We start from the raw sequence: 23,671 nt of genomic DNA, 5'->3' as shown, positions 1-23,671 counted from the left end.
ATATGGCTACACTCGAGCCACCACACGGCCGTTAAATCGAACATATTTTATTCAACGAATTGTATCATTAAAATGCTAAACCAAACAAAGTGCGCACATACTTACTGTTAACTAAAACAACCGTACGCCCAATTCAATCCGTTGAAATGAAATCCACAGCCACAACACCTTCTCCAACGTAACCTTACAAAAATTAAAACCCCTTTAGGAACCTTCACGCCAATAGACAAGAGATCTAACAGAGATCACTTACCAAAACTTACCAATTCCCAAGAACTCCAAAGACAGAAAATACAGGGAAATAGAGAACCAACGTCAGATTTTTACTTTGGAGAGAGAAACCAAATTTTTGAAAAAAAAATAAAAGATGAAGAAAATAATTCTGATAACTCCCCAATATCCCAACTCCCCACTATTCTCTCATCCTTAACCACCCACTTCAGAATTCTACCTCAACCTAAACACTCTCAGACAAACAAAACAAAAATATCATACATGCCTGCAGAAGGATTCGAACACAAGACCTCCAACACCCTTACCACTCGAACTAGCAGGCTCATTCTGACATGGAGTTACAGACAATTAAATATAAGCCCACTGAACAGAGATAGGGCTTACTTCCCAAAAATAATAAAATTTACCCAAGCTAGGGTTTGAACTTGGGACCTTTCACACACACCTAAAACACTTAACCATAGAAGTAGATACATAGTTGTGTCAGATTTTCACAGAAGCAGAAATTAAAATTTTGGTGTTACAGGTTTGTTTTGTCGATTTGTAATGCGACAGTGGTCCCGATGTTGTTGATAAAACTGTTGTTAAATTGTAGATGGTTATTTGTGATTTATTATTGTAATTTCAGTGCCACAATGTAAGGTTTGTTTTGTCGATTTGTGATGTGACAGTGGTCCCGATGATGTTGATTTATGTTACCTAAGCAAAAAGATGTTAAAATTGTAGACATGTGTTACTGTTTTGTATTGTATTCAAAGAAGTGGTTCTGATGTAGGTAGTGAGTTTTGTTTTTATTTTAAATATTTTTTGCTTAGAAAATTGTTTGTTTATTAAAAAAAATTGTTTTTGCTCAGAACAGATGTTAAAATTATATACTTGTGTTACTATTTTGTTTTTTTAATGTTTTTTTTTTTTGCTTATAATGTGTTACTATTTTTTTGTAGATGTCATCAGATGAGGAATATTATATTATTTTGCATGTGGGTGGGCACTTTGTAAAGGACCCATATGTTAGATATGTAGGTGGGGAAGTGATTAGGTTTAAAGAGGACCCAGACACAATATCTTATTTTGAATTATGTAAAATAGTGAAAATTGGGTTAGGGTTTAACACTATCATGTTAATATATTCTTATGAGCCTAGTATAGTAGGGTTACAAAATAATCTAAGGGTGATTTATGATGACACTTCCACTATGGCTATGTTAGACTTTTGGGTCAAGTTTAAGAAGATTGACTTATATGTTGAACATGAGGTTGATAACCCTATAATTGTAGATGAAAATTTTCTATTGACTATTGGAGAGGGTGATGTAGAAGGGGTGAAAGTTGATGGGGATGGTGATGTAGGCGAGGTACAAGCTGATGGGGAGGGTATGTCTACTACTAGTATTGAGGTAGATGAGTATATTGGTATGGAAAGTGGTGGACATATTAGTTTAGGGTCTACTATTGGAGAGGATAATGATAGTGAAGTTGCTGCTGATGAATATGGTGGTTATTTTTCAACATCAGATGGATGGATAATGTTGCTGATGAATATGGTGGTGATTTTGCAATATCAGATGGATTGGATAATGTTGCTACTGCACGTAGTGAAGAAGAAGAGGATGGGAATGAGACTGAGGTATGGGACTCAAATGAACATGGAAGCTTGGTTGGGTCCGAAGAATATGAAGAACATGAAGATGGTGAGAGAATGAGGAAGAAGTTTCTTTTATACAATAAGTTAAATTTTAGTCTGGGAATATTGTTTAAGGATAGCACACAGTTTAAGAGTGCAATTCAAAAGTACTCCAAAGAATGTAGAAGACAATTAAAGTTTATTAAGAATGAATCGGAAAGGGCAGTTGTGAGGTGCATTGCTTCCCCTAACTATCCACGAAGAATTAGGGCTAGCTGCAGTCCTTTTGCGAAATGCTTGCAAATAAAGACGTTTCAGGATGAGCACCATTGCTCGGTTAGTTTTAAGAACAAAATGGTGACTATTGCTATGATTGCCTAACATTTTGAAACAACTATCAAAGATCACCCTAAGATGAAGCTGAGGGAAATTCAAAGAAGATGTGCTTCTGAGATGCATGTAAATTTGATCATTGACTGTTGTTATAGAGCGAAAAAATGGTGAAAGAGAAAATGGTTGGAAATCATAAGGAGGAATTTGGCTTGCTATGGAACCATGCTCATGAGTTAAGGTCAAAGATGCCAAGAAGCACAATAAAAATGGCTATTCAAAAGGTGGTAGCAGACTCGCTTCCTCATTTTGAGAAGTATTATGTGTGCTTTGATGCACTAAAGAGAGGCTGGAAAGCGGGTTGTAGGCCACTTAATAGGCTAGATGGTTGCTTCCTAAAAGGCCTATTTAAGAATGAATTTCTCACAGATGTTGGAAGGGACGCAAACAACCAAATGTTTCCTATTACATGGGTTGTGGTTGAAGTGGAGTGCACTAATTCATGGGCCTAGTTTCTTAGTCTCCTATCAATTGATTTGGGCTTGGAAGATGGGTATGGGTACACAATTATCAGTGACCAACAAAAGGTTAGTAAATATGCAATTTTAAGCTTGGTATTTTTTTAACCTGTTATTTGTATTTAAATAAAATTTTCTAACAATTTATCTCATTCATTAATTTGAATTAGGGCCTTGAGATTACAATTTCTGACATAATACAAAGGGTGGAGCATAGGAATCGTGCGAGGCACACGTTTACAAATTGGTCAGGAAAAAAACCAAGGAAATCTTATGAGTGTGATTTCTGGCAGATTGTGAAGTGTACGACTGAGAGGGAGTGGGAGGATCTATGTTCAACACTAGAGAAGAAAGATAAGGATGCTTATTATAATTTGATGAAATGGTCTACAAATATGTGGACTAGGACATTTTTTGGGACTTCTTGTAAATCAGATATAGTTGACAACAATTTGTGTGAAGCATTCAATTCAAGCATTGTTGAAGCTAGGTTCAAAAGCATTGTCAGAATACTTTAGGACATTAGGACCAATATGATGACTAGGATAGTACAAAAAAGGAAGTTATGTAATGGATGGAAGCAAAATTATGGTCCATTGGTGAAAGCTAAGTTTGATGCCAACAAGAAGGACTGTGTAGAGTGGCAACTAATATGGAATGGTGAAAATGGATGTGAGTTGAGGAAAGGAAGTTATCAATATACAGTGGACCTAAGTCAAAGGATATGTAGTTGTAGAAGTTGGCAAATTAGTGGGATTCAATGTTCCCATGCATGTGCTACCATGTATCACTTATGGCTTCAACAAGATGAATATCTGCATAATATTATTACATTGATACCTACAAGAAAGCTTACTCTTTTCCAATGTAGCCCATAAATGGGCCACATGATTGGGAAAAAATTAGTATTAAGCCAATGCTACCTCCTATTGAAAGGAAGATACCTGGGAGGCCTAAAAAGAATAGGAGGATGGCCAAAGATGAACTAAAAAAATTAAAGCCTAGCTACTTTAGTAGGAAAGGTCTACTCATGACATGTATTCAATGTGGCCAACATGGCCATAACAAGTGGTCTTGCACAAATTCGAAATAGGTATAGTGTTGTTCTTCAATTATATATATTGAGTAAATTTTTTATTTTATTTTGTGTAACCAATAATTATGGTCCATTTTTTGCAGCAAGATGCACAACCACCTAAACAAAAGGGGAAATCTTCCATTAGAAGGTCAACTATCTTAGATAAATCTAAGGGAAAACAAACATTTTATGTAAGTTTCTTCCTTTTACTATTAATCAAAAATTGTATATTGTGTTAATATTAATATAAAATACTTTTGTAGTCTATTAGAACCACAAGGAGCATGACGATAGCTTTATGCCAAGATGGTAGTGGACAAACTTCTTCAACACCCAAGTCGTGAAATAGCAAGCGAAAGACTCCTTTCGGCCACCTAGGAACACAAGAATCAGTTGCAGGAAACATGAGTAAATCATTGTTATTTTGTTTTGAATGACTTCTGATGTTTGTCTTGTGATTCACTACGATAACTTGCTTTTGAACTTGTGCAATCTTTATGCTATCCTTTTCTTTATGCTATATGCCAAATCATGCCATAACTCACTTCATTACTATTGCAACAGTTTTCTGTCTGTGAAGTTCCTTTGTCAAGCAAATCATTTTATCCAATGTGCCATAATTCATTTATCTATTTGTATCTGTTTTCTATTTCGCAGGACCATCTCGAGACAGCTCGTGATCCAAAAAGGACGGTGCAAGGTATTTTGCCTATAACATTCTGGTTTTGGAGTAGAAGATGGTAATCACATTTTGAGCCTACAACATTCTTGTTTTGAAATACACCATTATTGAATGTTATTTTGTTTTATTGAAAACCGATATGTTGGTTTTTTTTTGGTTCATGTATTGCTCACTCACATTTTAATTTTTGGCTGGTATAGTGTGGATGGTGTATAGGGTGAATGGTTTATAGACTAATCATATGCTTTTGTAAAGTACATTTATCCAAATTGCAATGGGGAAATAATATGCTTAAATGATCAAAGTGTCCTTTTAGTCTTATTTTTATTGTCACTACATTATTGATAAACCGTAATTTATACATATTTCTATCCCATGCTTAGCATATTTTATGGATGATTTTTCCTTAGATTTGGTGAATTCGATGCTCCTAATGCCTTAATTTCATATTTTATACTTAGGTGAGCATAGGAGAGTGAAAGGAACGAGAAACGGGTCAAAAATGGAGAAAATGGGCCAACATACGAAATCAACACGGCCTGGACCTCCTCACACGGGCAGACCACACGGTCGTGTCAATTTTGCAGAATCGAAGCACGACTCACATGGGTGGACCACACGACTGTGTATATTTAACAGGTTTGACCACGGCCAAAAGTAATCATACAAGGGCGTGTCACACGGGCATGTCCCTGTCGAGCCCAAATTGAATCTAATTCGAAAAAGGCCAATTTTGAGGGTTCTTAGGCATTCTAAAGCCTATAAATACACCCTAGAGGAGGAGGAAAAGGGGCCACAAAGGAGGAAGCAGGGAACTACTCAAGGAAAGCCGATTGATCCATCTCAGAAGCCGGATTCATCATCAAGACTGAAGATCTCCCCTCAATTTCCCTTCAGGAGTTTTGGGTTTTTCATTTTGTTTTGTATTCATTATTCTTCTGAGATGTTTACCTTTTTAGTTATGAACTAAAACCCCTAAATACCTAAGGGGAATGAAACCTAAGATAGATCTTGTTATTATTATCTGAATTGTATGATAAATTTTTAACTTGTTCTTAATTATGTGTTCTTAATTCTTATTTTGATATTCCAGGATATTGATTCAAGTTAAGCTCTTATTCAGAGGAGGAATAGACCTTGCCTAAGAGTACATTTGTCATAATTCGCGGAGCTGATTGTGCGCCTAGAGATAGGGTGACAAGATTTTGCCGGATTAGGGTGAAAACTAATAAGGGGATCCATAGATCGAGTTAATGCAACCCTAGGGAGTTAATTAGAAAGAGATTTCAATTATTCAACCTAGAGTTAGACATTGTTAGTCTCGAGAGGGATAATAATATAACTTAGGGATTTCTAGGGATCAAGTCAAATGAATAAATCGTCCGATTCAGAGTTAAATAACAAGTGAAGTCTAGGTGGATTTTTCCTTAGGTATTGTCTTAATTCAATCACTTTTCCAAAAGTAATTCCCCAATTCTATTTTTTGTGAATTCTTAGTTTAGTTAATTAGTTAGTTAAAACAAACCCCATTATTCTTAGGCTAGATAATAAGAAGACAGTCATTACTAGTACTTTTAGTTCCTTTGGGTTCGACAATTCGGTCTTGCTAAAGCTATGCTACTGTTCGATAGGTACACTTGCCTTAATCGTGATAATAGTTAGTTTCAAGAACGATTCATTATAAATATTTAAAACCTGTCATGAATATCACGTATCAATTATTTACTAAGCTAAATTAAATTAGGCATAAACAACAAATACTGGTCGTTACTTCCAAGCATAATGTTAAATTATATAAAAAACAACCAATATTTGTCAATCAATATTTGCAACTCCTAGCGGCATATGCCTCTTGCCACTACTGCCAAAAAAGAAACTTATGGTGATGCATACAATACACAACATAGAGCAAGAAGTAACAGCACCATGATCAACAGTATTTGCATATGACGATTTTTTGATAACTTTAATTTTTTGCTTCATGATCAACATTTTCTTCCTTAATGCTACTTCTCCTTCAACACCACAAATCTACCTCCTTTAACCTCAATGTCAACAGCACTACTGCCACCATTATGGTTACCATCAAATGAAACCAAATCCATAACATTCTTTGTAAGTGCTAAATTATCCTTCAAGAAATTTCGTTCACTATCACATAATTGACTCAGTAACTCAGTCGCAAGGTCACACATTTTCCCATCATACCACTTGAAGAAATCACAACCACTGTCATACAAGCAAATCCCAATTTAGCCAAATTGAAATAATCCAAAATGAAAACAAAACAAATAGTAAGATTTATGAAATCATCAAAATTGAGCTCAAGCTCAATTTGCAGATAAAAATTATCCACTTACCTAAAAATCTAAACAACCATAAAATCTCCTTCCTGAATTTAAATCGCTCCATGAAATGTCTCTTGGAGCTAACTTATTGCAGTGACATTTTACTGTTAGTCCATCGTAGGCATACTCTTTTCGCGATGAAGTAACAGTATTTGCATATGACGATTTTTTTCTTCGAACCGTGCGTTACCCAACCTCTAGACTGACTATTTGAACTATGTGAATCTATGGTTTTAGAAGATAAGGAAGAAAAATAAAAAAAAATTGGAAAGATTAAGGATTTCATGATTTGGTTCTAAGGGATTAGGGATTCAACAATTTGATTTGTAAAAGTTTTAAGGATTTCATGAATATTTTGAAATGCTAATGGTTTAGGGATTTAAAGATTTTAGGGATTCAATGAAGATTTCAGAGGTTATGGATTTGGGGAATTTCACAATTTGGGGATTTTAAAAGTTGGGAAGAAGTTTCAAATTTGGGGATTTAGGAATTTTTGTTTTATGTTTATTAAATTTGTTTAATTTTTTTTGCCACGTCACCAGTGAACTGGAATGCCACATAGACCAATTTTTTTGAATGGCTGTTGAATAATGGTTAGCTGACGGTTATTGTTTCAACTAGGTTGATGTCTGAAAAATCTGTTACGTGAAGGGCTAATTACAGAAAATAAAAAGGTTAGGGGCATATATCCAAATTCACCCAAAGGTTTAGGGCTTTTTTTGCAATTATGCCAATTTTATATCCCAAAATGATGAAATGGAAGGAAAAGATAAATATATTCACTATAATACTAAAATTGACCATGCCTACGAGGGTGATAAATTTAATGACCTTAATAATGTAACTCACCTAGATGTGGAAGATTTCTTTCAGAATCATTAGAAAATTGATGTTATTTTGACATTTGTATGCTTTATTTTCTTGCATAAAGAATAATTTATATATTTAATAAATATTTGCAATGTTTCTCATATTATATTTTGTTTGTTTTTATGAAGAATATGAATATTCAACAAAATTTCGATGGATCCGAAATCAATGGAGAGATATGTCTTGCAGATAGTGCTACATCACGTACAATACTTGATACGTGATATTCGTGACAGGTTTTAAAAATTTATAATTAATCCTTCTTGAAACTAACTATTATCATGAAGAAGACAAGTGTACCTATCGAACAGTAGTATAGCTTTAGCAAGACCGGATTGTCGAACCCAAAGGAACCAATAGTACTAGTAATTACTTTCTTTTTATTATCTAGCCTAAAAATTAAGGGATTTGTTTATCTAAACTAATTAATTAACTAAGGGTGCACAAAGAGAAAATTGGGGAAAAGCTTTTGGGAAAACTCGATTGATTAAGACAATACCCAAGGAAAAATCCACCTAGACTTCACTTGTTATTTAACTCTGAATTAGACGATTTATTCATTTCACTTGATCTGTAGAAATCCCTAAGTTATATTATTATCTCTCTCAAGACTAATAACATCTAACCCTAGATTAATTAATTGAAATCTCTTTCTAATTAACACCCTAGTGTTGAATTGACTCGATCTATGGACTCCGTTATTAGGTTTCACCCTAATCTGGCAAAATCTTGTCACACTATCTCTAGGCGTGTAATCAACTCCACTTAATTACGAAAAATTTACTCTTAGACGGGGACTTTTTCTCCTTTGAATAAGTGCATTAACTTGAATCAATATCCTAGAATATTAAAACAAGAATTAAGAACACATAATTAAGAACAAGTCAAATATTTATCATATAATTCAGAATAAAGATAACAAAACATAAAGAAAACCCAAAACTCCTGAAGGAAATTGAAGGGAGATCTTCAGTCTTGACGATGAATTCAGCTTCTGAGATGGATCAATCGGCTTTCCTTGAGTAATTCCTTGCCTCTTACTCCATGTCCCCTTTTTTAGAGCCTCCTCAAGTGTTTAAATAGGCTTTAGAATGCCTAAGAGCCCTCAAAAGTGGCCTTTCCAAAATAGGACTATACTTGGGCTCGATAAGGACACGCACGTGTGCGATTGCTTCAGACCATGGTGAAGACTGTTAAATAGGCATGGGCGTATGGTCTACCCGTATAAGTCATGCTTTGATTCTACCAAATGGACACGGCCGTGTGGACTACCCGTGTGAGGAAGTCCAGGCCGTGTTGATTTCTCATGTTGGTCCATTTTCTCCATTTTCGGCCCGTTTCTCGCTCTTTTTATTCTCCTATGCTCACCTAAGTATAGAACATGAAATTAAAGGATTAGGAGCATCAAATTCACCAAATCTAAGGAGAAATCATCCATAAATGTGCTAAGCATGGGATAATAATATGTATAAATTACGATTTATCAAATACCCCCACACTTAAGCGTTCGCTTGTCCTCAAGCAAAATCCTCAACTCACAATCAAAAAAACTCTTCTCAACTTATAATCCCTATCGATAATATCTCAAAATAAACCATAAGTAGTCATACATTGAGAATTCAACTAGAAGAACATCAAATTTTCAAACATTCTAAGTTGAGCATTTTATCACGAAAGCATAGGTGTCTCTCCTCATTTAAATGATTACCTTTGATTCAAAATATCACAAAGTTTAACATCCTCAATAAAGATTCACTCAAATCACTTGAAGTGTTTAAGGACAATAAATGAAGCACTCATTAGTCAATATGAAACGTTATTACCATAGGCTTGCATGAAAATCAAATCTTCACCACTATATATTGAGATGATATGTCAATCAAAAGGTCTTTAGAGGGTTGTAATGTGGCTTTGGTTAGGGGGTGTGGTCACAAGCTGAAAGAAAAGTTTAGAATCGAGATTGAATTGAAAAATTACCTAACTAGAAAAATAACTAATCATTAATTGAATATAAGTGAGCTTCAATTAACACTTAAGCTTAAAAAATGATGAATAACTACTAATATATATGTATGTATTGTATTTTTTTTAGGAACAAGTCAAATAACATAGGCAATCTATAAAAATAAAAAATAGCTAAACAATTTATTCAAATCAAATCTTAATAAAAATAGGGATCAAATTAATTTAGGGGATTTCAACAATAATGGGTTAAGGGTTAATGTTGAGGGAAAATCAATGATTGGGTTGTTAGGCTCAAGGGGGTTCACTAAGGGTTAATTGTGAAGGTGGGCTTTTATGGAGTGAATGGGTTAAAACTAAGTGCATTTATCATCTCGACATATCAAATCTAATGGTGTGGTCTTGACATGTATAATCAAGCAAGTTCTAGAATGACAATTCAATATTGACGCACTCAAAGCAACAATAAAAGTGAGCATGAAAAAAATAATAGATGCTCTACAAGTTCAAGATCTCACAAAAATTATGGCTTTTTGATGTTTAAACCTGTGAATTTTAACTCAAGATGATATCTAAACTTGGGGAAACGACCTAAAAATTTTTAATTCTCGAAAATCAACTTTATCATGCTTGATTCTCTAATTCCTTAAAGTTTGAATAGTCAATGCATAAATACCTATGTTTTAATTCAAGACATATTAATAGAAAATCATAAATCAATCAAAATTCATTCTAATAATGATATAAGAAGATCAAATGAGAATAATACAAAATTCAGGGATTTTTCTAATAATGATATAAAAGAACCCCTACACTTAAGATGTACATTGCCCTCAATGTACAAGTTAGATTTACGATGGTATAGATATAAGATCATAAGATAGGGAGAGAATTGAAACTTCCTGAATGATGAATGGACTCCTTAATTTGGAGTTATGGAGAATAATCGGCTAAGGCAATGATGAGATTGGAGGAGGATACTTTGGTGGTGATAGAGGTTGGTTCCACAACCACAGTGTCCAACGAAGAAGTTATCGTGGTTGTCGGGCAGGACATAGCAATCGTGGAGAACCTTTTGGAGATTTTTATAACTGTGATAGAATTAGGAACTTCTCTTAGGAAATATAAAGAAACATAATTACTCGTAAAGAAATAGCCGAATAAAAATTATAAAATCTCAAGATAAAATAAAAATAGTATTAAAGGAAAATAAAAAGTAATTTCAACATATAAATAAAAAAATAGAAGTAATAGGTGTTTATAAAGAAATTGGGGCACACGAGGCACGCCCGTGTGCCCTCATTTTAGCCCATGCATTTCGTGGTTTTCAAAATTGGGCGCATTGGTGCACACGGCCATGTTGCACGGTCGTGTCATTCTTCATTCGCTGATCCCACGCCCTTGTACGAAGGTGCACACCCGTGATATTTTGACAGGCTCGACCACGGTCGGTGGGCACGGGCGTGTTGCACTCCCATGTTAATTTGCCAGGATTGCCCACGGCCATGTCGCACGACTGTGGCAACTTTTCAAATCCCATGTTGGGGAAACGTTTTTGCTTTGTTTTCACACGGCCGTATCACACGACCGTGTTACCTCCCATGGTATAGACACGACCTAAGGCACACCCGTGTGCTTGGCCGTGTGGTTCTGGAAATCCTGTGTTCAGTGACTTAGTTAGTGAATTAAATGTTAAAAACTAAAATTTAAAGAAGTTAACACCGTTAGTGCTCGGGTTGCCCCCCGAGAAGCATTTATTTATAGTCTAAGCTCGACTCCACCTTGTGGGTATATTTAGATAACTTCATGGAGTCGTAGCTCCTCTTTATCGTCTTTGAAATTCTTATTGTTATAAAGTTTGAGACGATGTCCATTTACCTTAAAAGTGCATTGTGATGGATGACTTACCTCTACTGTGCTATACGAAAACATAGTTTGAACGACGAAAGGACCTGACCATCATGGTTTAAGCTTTCCAGGAAACAATTTGAGCCTCGAGTTGTATAACAGGACAAGATCTCCAACTTCAAATTGCCTTCATTGCTACAAACGAGTGTCGTGGCGGCACTTCATTGCTTCCTTGTATAGGCGCGAATTTTCATATGCATTGGCTCGCCACTCATCTAACTCGTTCAACTGCATCAACCTGTTTTCACCTGCAAGTTTGGGATCAAGGTTTAGAAATTTTATAGCCCAGAATGCCTTGTGTTCTAACTCAAACGGTAGATGACAACTTTCCCATAAAGAAGTCTGTAAGGGGATGTTCCTATGGGGGTCTTAAAAGCAGTTCTATAAGCCCATAAAGCATCATCTACTTTCATCGCCCAGTCTTTCCTGTTTGACTCTACTGTCTTTTCTAGAATACGTTTGAGCTTTCTGTTTTATACTTCGACTTGTCCACTAGTTTGAGGATGATAAGGGGTGGCTGTTCTGTGATGAACTTTGTATTTCTTAAGGGTCTTATCAAATTGGGCGTTTCAAAAATGAGTACCTTTATCGCTGATAATTGCTCTAGGGGTTCCAAATCGAGAGAAGAGTTTCTTAAGGAATCGTACTGCAACTCTAGCAACATTAGTAGGTAAAGCTTGGGCTTCCTCCCATTTAGACATATAATCAATAGCTACTAATATGTATTTATTCCCGAATGAGCTGGGGAATGGACCCATGAAGTCGATACCCCAAATGTCAAATATTTCACATGAGAGCATATATGTCTGGGGCATTTCATCACGTTTGGAGATATTACCTGTCCTTTGGCATTTGTCACAAGAAGTAACATACCTGTTGGCATCTTTGAATAGAGTGGGCCAATAAAAACCTAATTCGAGTATTTTATGTGCGGTCTTATTTCCATTGTAGTATCCATCAGTCGGTACTAAGTGGCAATGTTCCAAGATCTTAAATGCTTCTGTCCTTGTAACGCATTGCCTAATGACTTGATCTACACATATACGAAAAAGGAAAGGGTCTTCCTAAAAGTAGTTTTTCACATCAGTAAAGAATCGTTTCTTTTGCTGATGTGTCAACCCTTTTAGGGTAATGTTAGCTGCTAAAAATTTTGCAATGTCCGCAAACCAAGGTGCCTCAGAATCAAATATAGCAAAAAATTGTTCTTCAGGGAATGAATCATTTATTTTCAACTTTGTCTAGCTCTTTGGTGCTTGAATTTTCAAGCCTGGAAAGATGACCAGCCGCGATATTTTCGACTCCTTTCTTATCTTTAATCTCCAAGTCGAATTCCTGCAATAACAAAATCCATCGGATGAGTCGAGGTTTTGCAATAGTCTTAGTTAAAAGGTAGCGAAGAGCAGGATGGTCAGTATAAATGACAACTTTAGACAACATTAGATATGACCTAAATTTATCGAATGCAAAAACCATAGCTAGCAGCTCTTTCTCTGTGGTGGTGTAGTTTTCCTGTGCGACTGTCAAAGTTTTGCTAGCATAATAGATAGGATGAAAATGCTTATCTCTTTGCTGTCCCAAAACTGCACCTACTACAAAATCACTTGCATCGTACATTAGTTCAAAAGGTGAATTCCAATCAGGTGCAATTATGATTGCAGCTTTAGTCAATTTATCCTTTAAAGTATTAAATGCTTATAAGCATTCCTGATCGAAATTAAAAGGCACATCTTTTTCTAGTAATTTAGTCAAAGGCTTAGCTATTTTAGAAAGGTCTTTAATGAATCTTCTATAAAACCCAGCATGTCCTAAAAAGCTTCTAATAGCCTTAACCGAATTAGGAGGAGGTAGTTTCTCAATGGATTCAATTTTAGATTTATCAACCTCAATCCCATTGCTAGAAATTTTATGTCCTAACGTAATACCTTCTTGAACCATAAAATGACATTTTTCCCAGTTAAGTACAAGATTTGTTTCGTCACATCTTATTAAGACTCGTTCTAAATTTTTAAGGCAAAGATGGAAAGAATTATCGAAAATCAAGAAATCATCCATAAATACCTCCATGATGTCTTCTACGAGTTCGTCAAAGATGGCCATCATGCAATGCTGAAAAGTAGCAGGAGCATTACATAATCCAAAAGGCATTCTATGATAAGCAAACGTACCATATGGACATGTAAATGTCGTTTTTTCTTGATCTTCAGGAGCTATTGGGATTTGAAAATATCCAAAGAGTCCGTCTAAAAAGCAGTAGTACATGTGTCCTGACAATCTTTCCAACATTTGGTCAATGAATGGAGGGGGGAAGTGATCTTTTCTCGTGGCATCATTTAGCTTCCTATAATCAATGCAAACTCTCCAACATGTGACTGTCCTTGTTGGGATTAATTCCTTCTTCTCATTGGCTACAATAGTCATGCCTCCTTTCTTAGGAACAACCTGCACTGGACTTACCCGAGAACTGCCATAATAGGATAAATAATTCCAGCATCTAGGAGTTTAATTACCTCAGCTTTAACAACTTCCTTCATGTTGGAGTTCAGTCGTCTTTGGGCTTGCACGCATGACTTATATTCGTCTTCCATTAAAATTTTGTGGGTGAAAAAAGAAGGACTGATCCCTTTAATGTTAGAAATTTTCCAAGCTATTTATGCTCTCTTAAGACTTGGAGTAATTCCTCTTTCTCTTTGGGTTACAAATTAGACGCAATAATTACCAGTAATGTAGAGTTATTTCCAAGGAATGCATATTCCAAGTGATTCGACAATTGTTTAAGTTCCAGTTTGGGAGGTTCTTCAATAGTGGGTTTTTGCTTAAGTTCATCGTTTACCTTAATACCCTCATATTCTGCTGGTCTCAAGGAGCGTTCATTGGGATTCAGTTAAGTTATTGTCTCAGAATTATCACCTTCTCCTCTCCTTTGGCAAGACACAGTTCCAACATGTCCTTATGTATGATTTCTTGAAAAGAATTTTGAGTAGCATGATCAATAGAGTCAATAAAATAACATAAGTCATCCTGTTCCCTAGAAAATCTCATGGCATCATAAATTTTAAAGATAATCTCTTCGTCACCTACTCTGAGTACCAATTTACCATCACCCACATCAATAACAACCCTGACAGTGGCTAAAAATGGAAGACCTAAGATTAGAGGCACTTCAACATCCTCATCCTTGTCAAGCACAACGAAATTAACAGGGAATATAAATTTATCTACTTTTACAAGTACATTTTCTATAATTCCCCTAGGATATTTAACAGATCAATCAGCTAATTGAATACTCATCCTAGTGGGTTTAGGTTCCCCAAGACCAAGTTGTTTAAACAATTTATATGGCATCAAATTAATGTTAGCGCCTAAATCAGCTAATGCCTTATCAACATTCAAACTACCAATTAGGCAGAGAATAGTAAAACTTCCTGGGTCTTTCAGTTTAGTTGGCAGTTTATTTTAGAGTATGGCCGAGCACTCCTCATTAAGTTCCACCATAGATAAGTCTTCAAACTTCCTTTTGTTTGTTAGAAGCTCCTTTAAAAATTTTGCATATGTAGGCATCTGCGATATAGCTTCAACAAAAGGTAAGTTAATATGCAATTGTTTAAAAAGTTCAAGAAATTTACCAAATTGTGCATCCATGCAGTCTTTCTTCAACTTTGATGGATATGGGATTGGTGGTTTATATTCCTTTGGCATTGGATTGTTATTGTTTTCGAGTTTTTCTTCCTCTCCTTTGTCTCTTTCAGCTTCTTATTATGGCTTCTTTTCGGATTCAGCTAACACATTCCCACTCCTTAGTGTAACTACTTTCATATGCTCTTTTGGATTTGGTTTGGTGTTACTAGGTAAACTTCCTGGTGGTCTTTCTGAAATCATCTTAGCCAGCTGCCCAATTTGATTCTCGAGTATTTGGATCGACGCTTGCTGATTTTTAAGTGCAGTTTCAGTATTCTGAAAATGGGTTTTCGCGACTGAAATAAATTTTGACATCATCTCTTCAAGGTTCGATTTTTTCTCTTGCTGGTAAAGTTATTGTTGGAAGCCTAGAGGGTGTTGTGGTCTCTGATTTCTTGGCCTCCCTATGAGAAATTTGGGTGGTTCCTTTAACCTGCATTGTAAGTGTTATTATAAGGATTATTTTGAGGTTGAAGATTATTACCCATAAAATTTAGTTGCTCATGTTCCATGTTGAGGCCATAAGGTAGGTATTCTGAATTGCTTGATCCACCTCCACTTGCTTCGTACTGCATTACTGGGTGAACTCGTGAAGAACCACGAAAATCGTTAATTTTTCTATTCAAAAGTTCTACCTGATTAGAGAGCATGGTGACCGAATCGACGTTAAAAACACCGGCTATTTTCGTTGGCTTTATCCTCATGACTTGCCACTAATAATTATTCAGTGACATCTCTTCTATAAATTCATAAGCATCCTCAGGTGTCTTATTATTGATAGGTCCACTAGCAGCTGTGTCAATCATCTATCTAGTCGAAGGATTCAAGCCATTGTGAAACGTTTGAACCTGTAGCCAGAGTGGTAACCCATGGTGAGGGCATTTTCTCAAAAGGTCCTTGTATCTCTCTCATGCATCGTAGAGTGTTTCTAAATCCATCTGTACAAAAGAAGAGATATCATTACGTAATTTAGCCATTTTAGCTGGCGAAAAGTATTTTAGTAAAAACTTTTTGGTTATTTGTTCCCAAGTAGTGATTGACCCTCGTGGTAACAAATTCAACCACTATTTATCTTTGTTCCTCAATGAAAAGGGAAATAACCGAAGATGAATGGCATCATCAGAAACGCTATTGATTTTAAATGTATCGCAAAACTCTAGAAAATTCACCAAGTGAGCGTTGGGATCCTCATCCTGCAAACCATCAAACTGAAAAAATTGCTGTATCATTTGAATTGTGTTAGGTTTTAGTTCAAAATTATTTGCAGCAATAGCAGCCTAACTATGCTTGATTTAGTTCTTGTTAAAGGAGGTTTAACATAGTCATACATAGTACGCGAAGTAGGATTCTGATTAGCAGCAATCGCAGGAGGTAGCAGATTTTCCTGGTTTTTAGCTATCTCCTCGGTTGTGGTGTGAGTATCATCCTCTTGCTCTTCCTTTGTGTATCTTAAGCTTCGCTTTATATCTCTTTGGTTTCTGTGACCTGTGCGATCGATCTCACTATCAAAAAGTAATGGTCTTGACGAGTTTCTTCTGGTCATAAACTAGAAAAACCTGTCAGAATAAAATAAAATAAAAGTTAGAAAAGTGAAATTAAACTAAAAATAGATTGCACTAAAAGTAAATATGGCTAAAGTAATAAAAATCAAATGTTCCTAATATCTTAGGTCCCCGGCAACGGCGCCAAAAACTTGATACGTGATATTCGTGATAGGTTTTAAAAATTTATAATTAATCGTTCTTGAAACTAACTATTATCACGATGAAGGCAAGTGTACCTATCGAACAGTAGTATAGCTTTAGCAAGATCGGATTGTCGAACCCAAAAGAACCAAGAGTACTAGTAATTACTTTCTTTTTATTATCTAGCCTAAAAATTAAGGGATTTGTTTATCTAAACTAATTAATTAAACTAAGGGTGCACAAAGAGAAAATTGGGGAAAAGCTTTTGGGAAAACTCGATTGATTAAGACAATACCCAAGGAAAAATCCACCTACACTTCACTTGTTATTTAGCTTTGGATCAGACAATTTATTCATTTGACTTGATCCGTAGAAATCCCTAAGTTATATTATTACTCTCTCAACACTAATAACGTCTACACTAATAACGTCTAACCCTAGGTTAATTAATTGAAATCTCTTTCTAATTAACACCCTAGTGCTGCATTAACTCAATCTACGAACTCCCTTATTAGGTTTCACCCCAATCTAGCAAAATCTTGTCACCCTATCTCTAGGCGTACAATCAACTCCCCTTAATTACGACAAATTTACTCTTAGACAGGGACTTTTGCTCCTCTGAATAAGTGCATTAACTTGAATCAATATCCTAAAATATTAAAACAAGAATTAAGAACACATAATTAAGAACAAGTCAAATATTCATCATACAATTCAGATAATAATAACAAGATCTGTCTTAGGTTTCATTCCCCTTAGGTATTTAGGGGGTTTAGTTCATAATTATGAAAGAAAACATCTCAAAAGAATAAAGATAACAAAGCATAAAGAAAACCCAAAACTCCTGAAGGAAATTGAAGGGAGATCTTCAGTCTTGACGATGAATCCGGCTTCTGAGATGGATCAATCAGCTTTCCTTGAGTAATTCCTTGCCTTCTACTCTATGTCCCCTTTTCTAATGCCTCCTCAGGTGTTTAAATAGGCTTTAGAACGCCTAAGAGCCCTCAAAAGTGGCCTTTTCCTAATAGAACTATACTTGAGCTCCACAGGGACAGGCCCATGTGCGATTGCTTCAGACCGTGGTCAAGGCTGTTAAATAGGCACGGACATGTGGTCTATCCGTGTAAGTCGTGCTTCGATTCTGCCAAATGGACACGGCCGTGTGGACTACCGGTGTGAGGAAGTCTAGGCCGTGTTGATTTCTCTTGTTGGTCCATTCTCTCCGTTTTTGGGCTGTTTCTCGCTCTTTTTATTCTCCTATGCTCACCTAAGTATAAAACATGAAATTAAAGGATTAGGAGCATCGAATTCACCAAATCTAAGGAGAAATCATCCATAAATGTGCTAAGCATGGGATAAAAATATGTATAAATTACGGTTTATCAATATTCAAAGATAAAAATATTTTTCTCATTTGACAATAAGTAATGCCCATGTTAATACAATATCGGGTAGTTCAAAACTTATTGAAGGCTCCAGAAGAGCTATTATATTATTACCTAAAGTTACAAAATTTCTAATTGAAAATGTTTTATATTCCATTAAGTCTCAAAGAAATTTATTGACTTTTAAAGATATTTGTCTTAATGGATATCATATTGAGGCTATGAATGAGAAAAATATTGAATATCTATATATTACCAATGTTGAATGTGGAAAGAAATATGTTTTGAAAAGCCTACCTGCTTTTTCATCAGGTTTATATTATACACATATTAGTGCAATTGAGTCACATGTTACTACAAACTAAAAGTCTATAGAACCACATATTTTTACTATTTGACATGACCGGTTAGGCCATCCCGGATCTATTTTGATGTGAAGATTCATCTAGAATTTAGTTGTGTTGGAATGCCGGTACCCCCATGGCATAGCGAAAAAAATATTCTGGTGATCCAAACCATGGATCCATGTGCGAGGAATGAATCGGGGTGAAAAAGGTTTCGAAATTACCAAAACTTCAATCTGAGTAGACAGTGAAGCCTCTACAATGAGAACACTATTTTGCTTTCGAATCCAAGCTGCAATCTTTATAATCCCGACCTCTATGTAATCCACCCAGTTGACAATGAACGGAAGAAATCCTCAAAACTAATTTTAGAGATATTTTGCTTGACGGCGGCTAGATCTAGTAGCAAAGCTTCGGGTTTGTATATATATTCACTTTTTAGGGTTTTTCTCCCTTTCTATATATAACTCCCCTTATAATTGATATGTATATAACAAATTCTTAATTTATTAAATTTTAATCCGAACATAATAATCATAATTAAAATAAATAAATATAATAATGTTTTAACCGAAAATTATAATTACATTAATTATAATAAAGATTTTGGTAAACTATATTTATTTAAATTTATATACGAACCAAATTCAAATATTAATAAAATTATGTTCTCCTTATGTGTACAACATCCTTGCACATATAATATGTTCGATATTTGATTGCCCAATTAAATTAATTCTATAATTAATTTAATTCATGTGACAACCAAACACAATACCAACTATGTTTTCTTCCGTTCATTTCAACCATAGGGTGTGATCTTGTAGATTCTTGTAACATTAGCAGTAATACTAGAACGATTCTAATGTTACAAACAATGAGTGGCATCTAGCAATGCATCATTGCTACCTAAGTTACAAGAAGTCATGATTCGACATAACCTTTTGTGATAACCTTTCATGAATTAATCCTTAAGTCCTTTATCTCTGGAATGGACACAAGTCATGGAATAGTCACACTTACATAGTCCATCCCATGTTTCTTGAGACCTTGAGTAGACTATGATAAACAAATAAGTATGACATCTCATATCAACTTGTTTGAGCATGGCCATGCATTTCTAGTCTCACTCAATCAAGTGGCCTAAAATATTACTCCCATTATCTAGGAGGGACTTATCCTATATTGATCAACCATATCCCTCTACATAGATTATTGCATATCCAACATTAGCCTTTACAAAACAACCAGTTACAGTGTACGTTTGACTGTATCAAAATATACAACTCACAATGTTGGGATAATGATGATCTCAAGTTTGAGGATCATATACATATTAATCACTATGAGTAATGTTGTGACAATTACATAATAATCCAAGAAACGTACTCATCGCGGGTCAGTCCAATATCTTGTTCTCTAACACACATATTCATGCATTGATTCTGACACTCCATATCAATGACAATTCTTTATCATTAATCAACTACATGTTAGTTTTAATGTATTATTGTTGTCCTAATCAACAATAATACTTGACTAAGGACCTTTTAAGAATAATAATATTATTCTCAGGATATTCTTATAAAACAGTTTATTTATACACACAGAAAAGAAACTGAAATAATAATGGCAACACCTTATATTAATAAACATGGTAAATCAAGTATGTTATTACAACTATCTCATGATTGATCTTTGGGCATACTCTTACAATCTCCCACTAGCACTAAGACCAAACACTCATATATCTTATACCAAGTGACTTAGTGTGACGATCGTGCTTCTACTATGTCAGAGGCTTGGTCAGGGGATTAGTAATGTTATCATCTGTAGGTACTCTGCATATCTCTACATCCCCTCGATCGATAATCTCTTGAATAAGATGGTAGTGCCTAAGTATATGTTTGGATCGATGGTGAGATCTGGGTTCTTTAGTTTGTGCAATGGCTCTATTGTTATCACATCGGAGTTCTATAGCATCTGATATACTAGGCACAACCCCTAGTCTAGTAATGAAATTCTTGATCCAAACCGCTTCTTTTGCTGCCTCACTGGCTGCAATATTCTCGGCCTCTGTTGTAGAATTGGCTACTGTACTTTGCTTTGAATTCTTCCAACTCACAACACCACCATTAAGGTAAAACACAAAACCTGATTGCAATCAAGAATCATCCTTGTCGGTTTGGAAGCTGGCATCAGTGTAACCTTTTACACTTAACTCTTCCTCACCTCCATATATTAGGAACGTATCCTTAGTTCTTCTCAAGTACTTAAGCATATTCTTGACTGTGGTCCAGTGACCTTCACCGGGATCTACTTGGTACCTACTTGTCATACTTAAGGCATATGAGACATCCGGACGAGTACATAACATGGCATACATGATAGATCCAATAGCAGAAGCATATGGACTTTTACTCACGCGTTCTCTCTCTTGTGGAGTTGAAGGACACATTTCCTTCTAGAGTGAAATACCATGTCTCATAGGTAGGAATCCTCTCTTAGATTCTTCCATGTTGAACCTTTTCAATAATTTATCTATGTATGTACTTTGGCTTAGACCTAGTAGTCGTCTTGATCTATCTTTATAGATCTTGACTCCTAATATGTAAGTGGCTTCGCCCAAGTCCTTCATAGAAAAACAACTTCCTAACCTAGACTTAATAGACTGCAAGGTAAGTATGTCATTTCCCATGATAAGTATGTCATCCACATACAGTACCAAGAATGTGATAGTGCTCCCACTAACTTTCTTGTAAACACATGGCTCATCTTCATTTTTGATAAAACCAAACTCTTTGATTGCATCATTAAAATGAAGATTCCAACTTCGAGAAGCTTGCTTTAATCCATAAATGGATCTTTGTAGCTTACATATTTTTCTAGCATCCTTTGGATTGACAAAACCTTCAGGTTGTGTCATTTACACATCCTCTTCAAGTTTCCTGTTAAGGAAAGCTATTTTGACGTTCATCTGCTAGATTTCATAATTATGAAATACAACTATGGCGAGCAAGATCCTGATGGATTTAAACATAGCTACAGGAGAAAAGGTTTCATCATAGTCAACACCATGAATTTGGTGAAAACCTTTAGCGACTAATTGCCCCTTGTATGTTTGTACATTACCATCCATGTCAATTTTCTTTTTGAAAACCCATTTGCACCCTATGGGTGGGTCAATCAAAGTCCAAACTTGGTTTTCATACATGGAATCCATCTCAGATCTCATGGCCTCAAGCCATTTCTCAGAGTTTGGGCTCGTCATCGCTTCTTGATAAGTTTTAGGCTCATCTTGATCTATAAGAAGAACGTCACCATGCGTTGTAATGAGAAATCCATATCTCTCAGGTGTATGGCATTCTCTTAAAGATCTGCGTGGTGGTTGTGTTTCTACAGCAGTTACTTGTTCCTCAATTTCTTGTGGAATTTGTTGTTGTTCTATCTCTGGTTTAGTGGTATCTTGTGATTCTCAAATTTCTTCAAGTTCAATCTTTCTCCCACTTCCTTTTTTAGAAACAAATTCTCTTTCTAGGAAGACACCAATCCGAGCAACAAACATTTTGTTCTCAGTGGGATTAAAGAAATAATATCTTTTGGTTTCTTTCGGATACCCCACAAAAATACACCTTTCAGATTTGGGTTCAAGCTTAGTAGACGTATGATGTTTAACAGAAGCTTCGCAACCCCAAATTTTCATAAAAGACATACTGGGACATTTCCCAGTCCACATCTCAGATGGCGTCTTTTGAACCGATTTAGATGGAACACAATTTAGTGTGAAAGCAGCTGTTTCAAGTGCATGTCCCCAAAAGGAAGTCGGTAGATCAGCATGACTCATCATGGATCGAACCATGTCTAACAGAGTTTGATTTCTTCTTTCAAAAACTCCATTCCACTGAGGAGTACCAGGAGGAGTAAGTTGTGAGACAATCCCACATTCCGTCAAAAGATCATCAAACTCTAGGCTCAAATACTCTCCACCTCGATCAGATCGAAGTGTCTTGATAGTTTTGCCTAGTTGATTTTGTACTTCATTTTTGAATTCCTTGAACTTTTCAAGGGCCTCAGACTTATGGCGTATGAGATAAACATACCGATATCTACTGAAATCATCAGCGAAAGTAATGAAGCAGTGAAATCCACCTCTGGCCTGTGTATTTATTGGTCCACATACATCAAAATGTATTAAGCCCAATAAATCACTAGCTCATTCACTTTAACCAGTAAAAGGAGATTTAGCCATTTTCCCCAATAAGCAAGATTCACATACTTCAAATTGTTCAAAAACAAATGAATCCAAGAGACCATCTTTATGGAGTTTAGATATGCGTTTCTCACTTATGTGGCCCATATGACAATGCCAAAGATAAGTTTGATTTGTGTTATTTATTTTAGATCTTTTAGTATTTATATTGTAAATGGGATTCATTTGATCTAAAATATAGAGGCCATTAATCAATTGTGGCGAACCATAGAAAACATTATTGAGATAAAAGGAACAACAATTATTCTTAATAATTATCTCAAAACCAATTTTGTCTAAACAAGAAATTGATATAATGTTTTTAGTCAAACTAGGCACAAAATAACAATCTTCTAAACATAAATTAAGTCCACTAGGCAAAGATAAAGTATATGTTCCCACAGCTAATGCAGCAACTCTTGCTCCATTTCCAACTCGCAGGTCCACATCTCCTCTAGCCAAAGTCCTACTCCTTTGTAGTCCCTGTACAGAAGTACAAATATGAGAACCAAAACCAGTATCTAATACCCAAGAAGTAGTAGTTGATAAATTAATATCAATAACATAAATACCTGAAGCAGACGTTCTGCTTGCCTTGGCCTTCTCGATTTCCTCAAGATAGACAGGGTAGTTCCGCTTCCAATGTCCAGTCACACCACAATGAAAATAGTTTCCTTCCTTAGACACCCCACCTTTAGGTTTCAATGCAGCCTTTCCTTTTCCAGGATTGGGCCTACCTTTGCCCTTGGGCTTTGTTTGAACTTTGGCCTTTCCCTTTC

General features: G+C 35.6%; 1 non-coding gene across 1 annotated transcript; it reads left to right on the top strand.

The window, feature by feature from the left end:
- Positions 1-16,093: 16,093 nt before the first annotated feature.
- Positions 16,094-16,200, top strand: LOC121207756 (small nucleolar RNA R71). The gene has a single exon (XR_005902868.1). It is a non-coding gene; the product is annotated as a small nucleolar RNA R71 (small nucleolar RNA).
- The last annotated feature ends 7,471 nt before the right edge of the window (positions 16,201-23,671 follow it).

Source organism: Gossypium hirsutum, chromosome A01 (genome assembly GCF_007990345.1).
Source record: "Gossypium hirsutum isolate 1008001.06 chromosome A01, Gossypium_hirsutum_v2.1, whole genome shotgun sequence".
Lineage (NCBI taxonomy): Eukaryota > Viridiplantae > Streptophyta > Magnoliopsida > Malvales > Malvaceae > Gossypium > Gossypium hirsutum.
The sequence above is the reverse complement of the archived record's forward strand: the minus strand, read 5'-3'. Positions and strand labels throughout refer to the sequence as shown.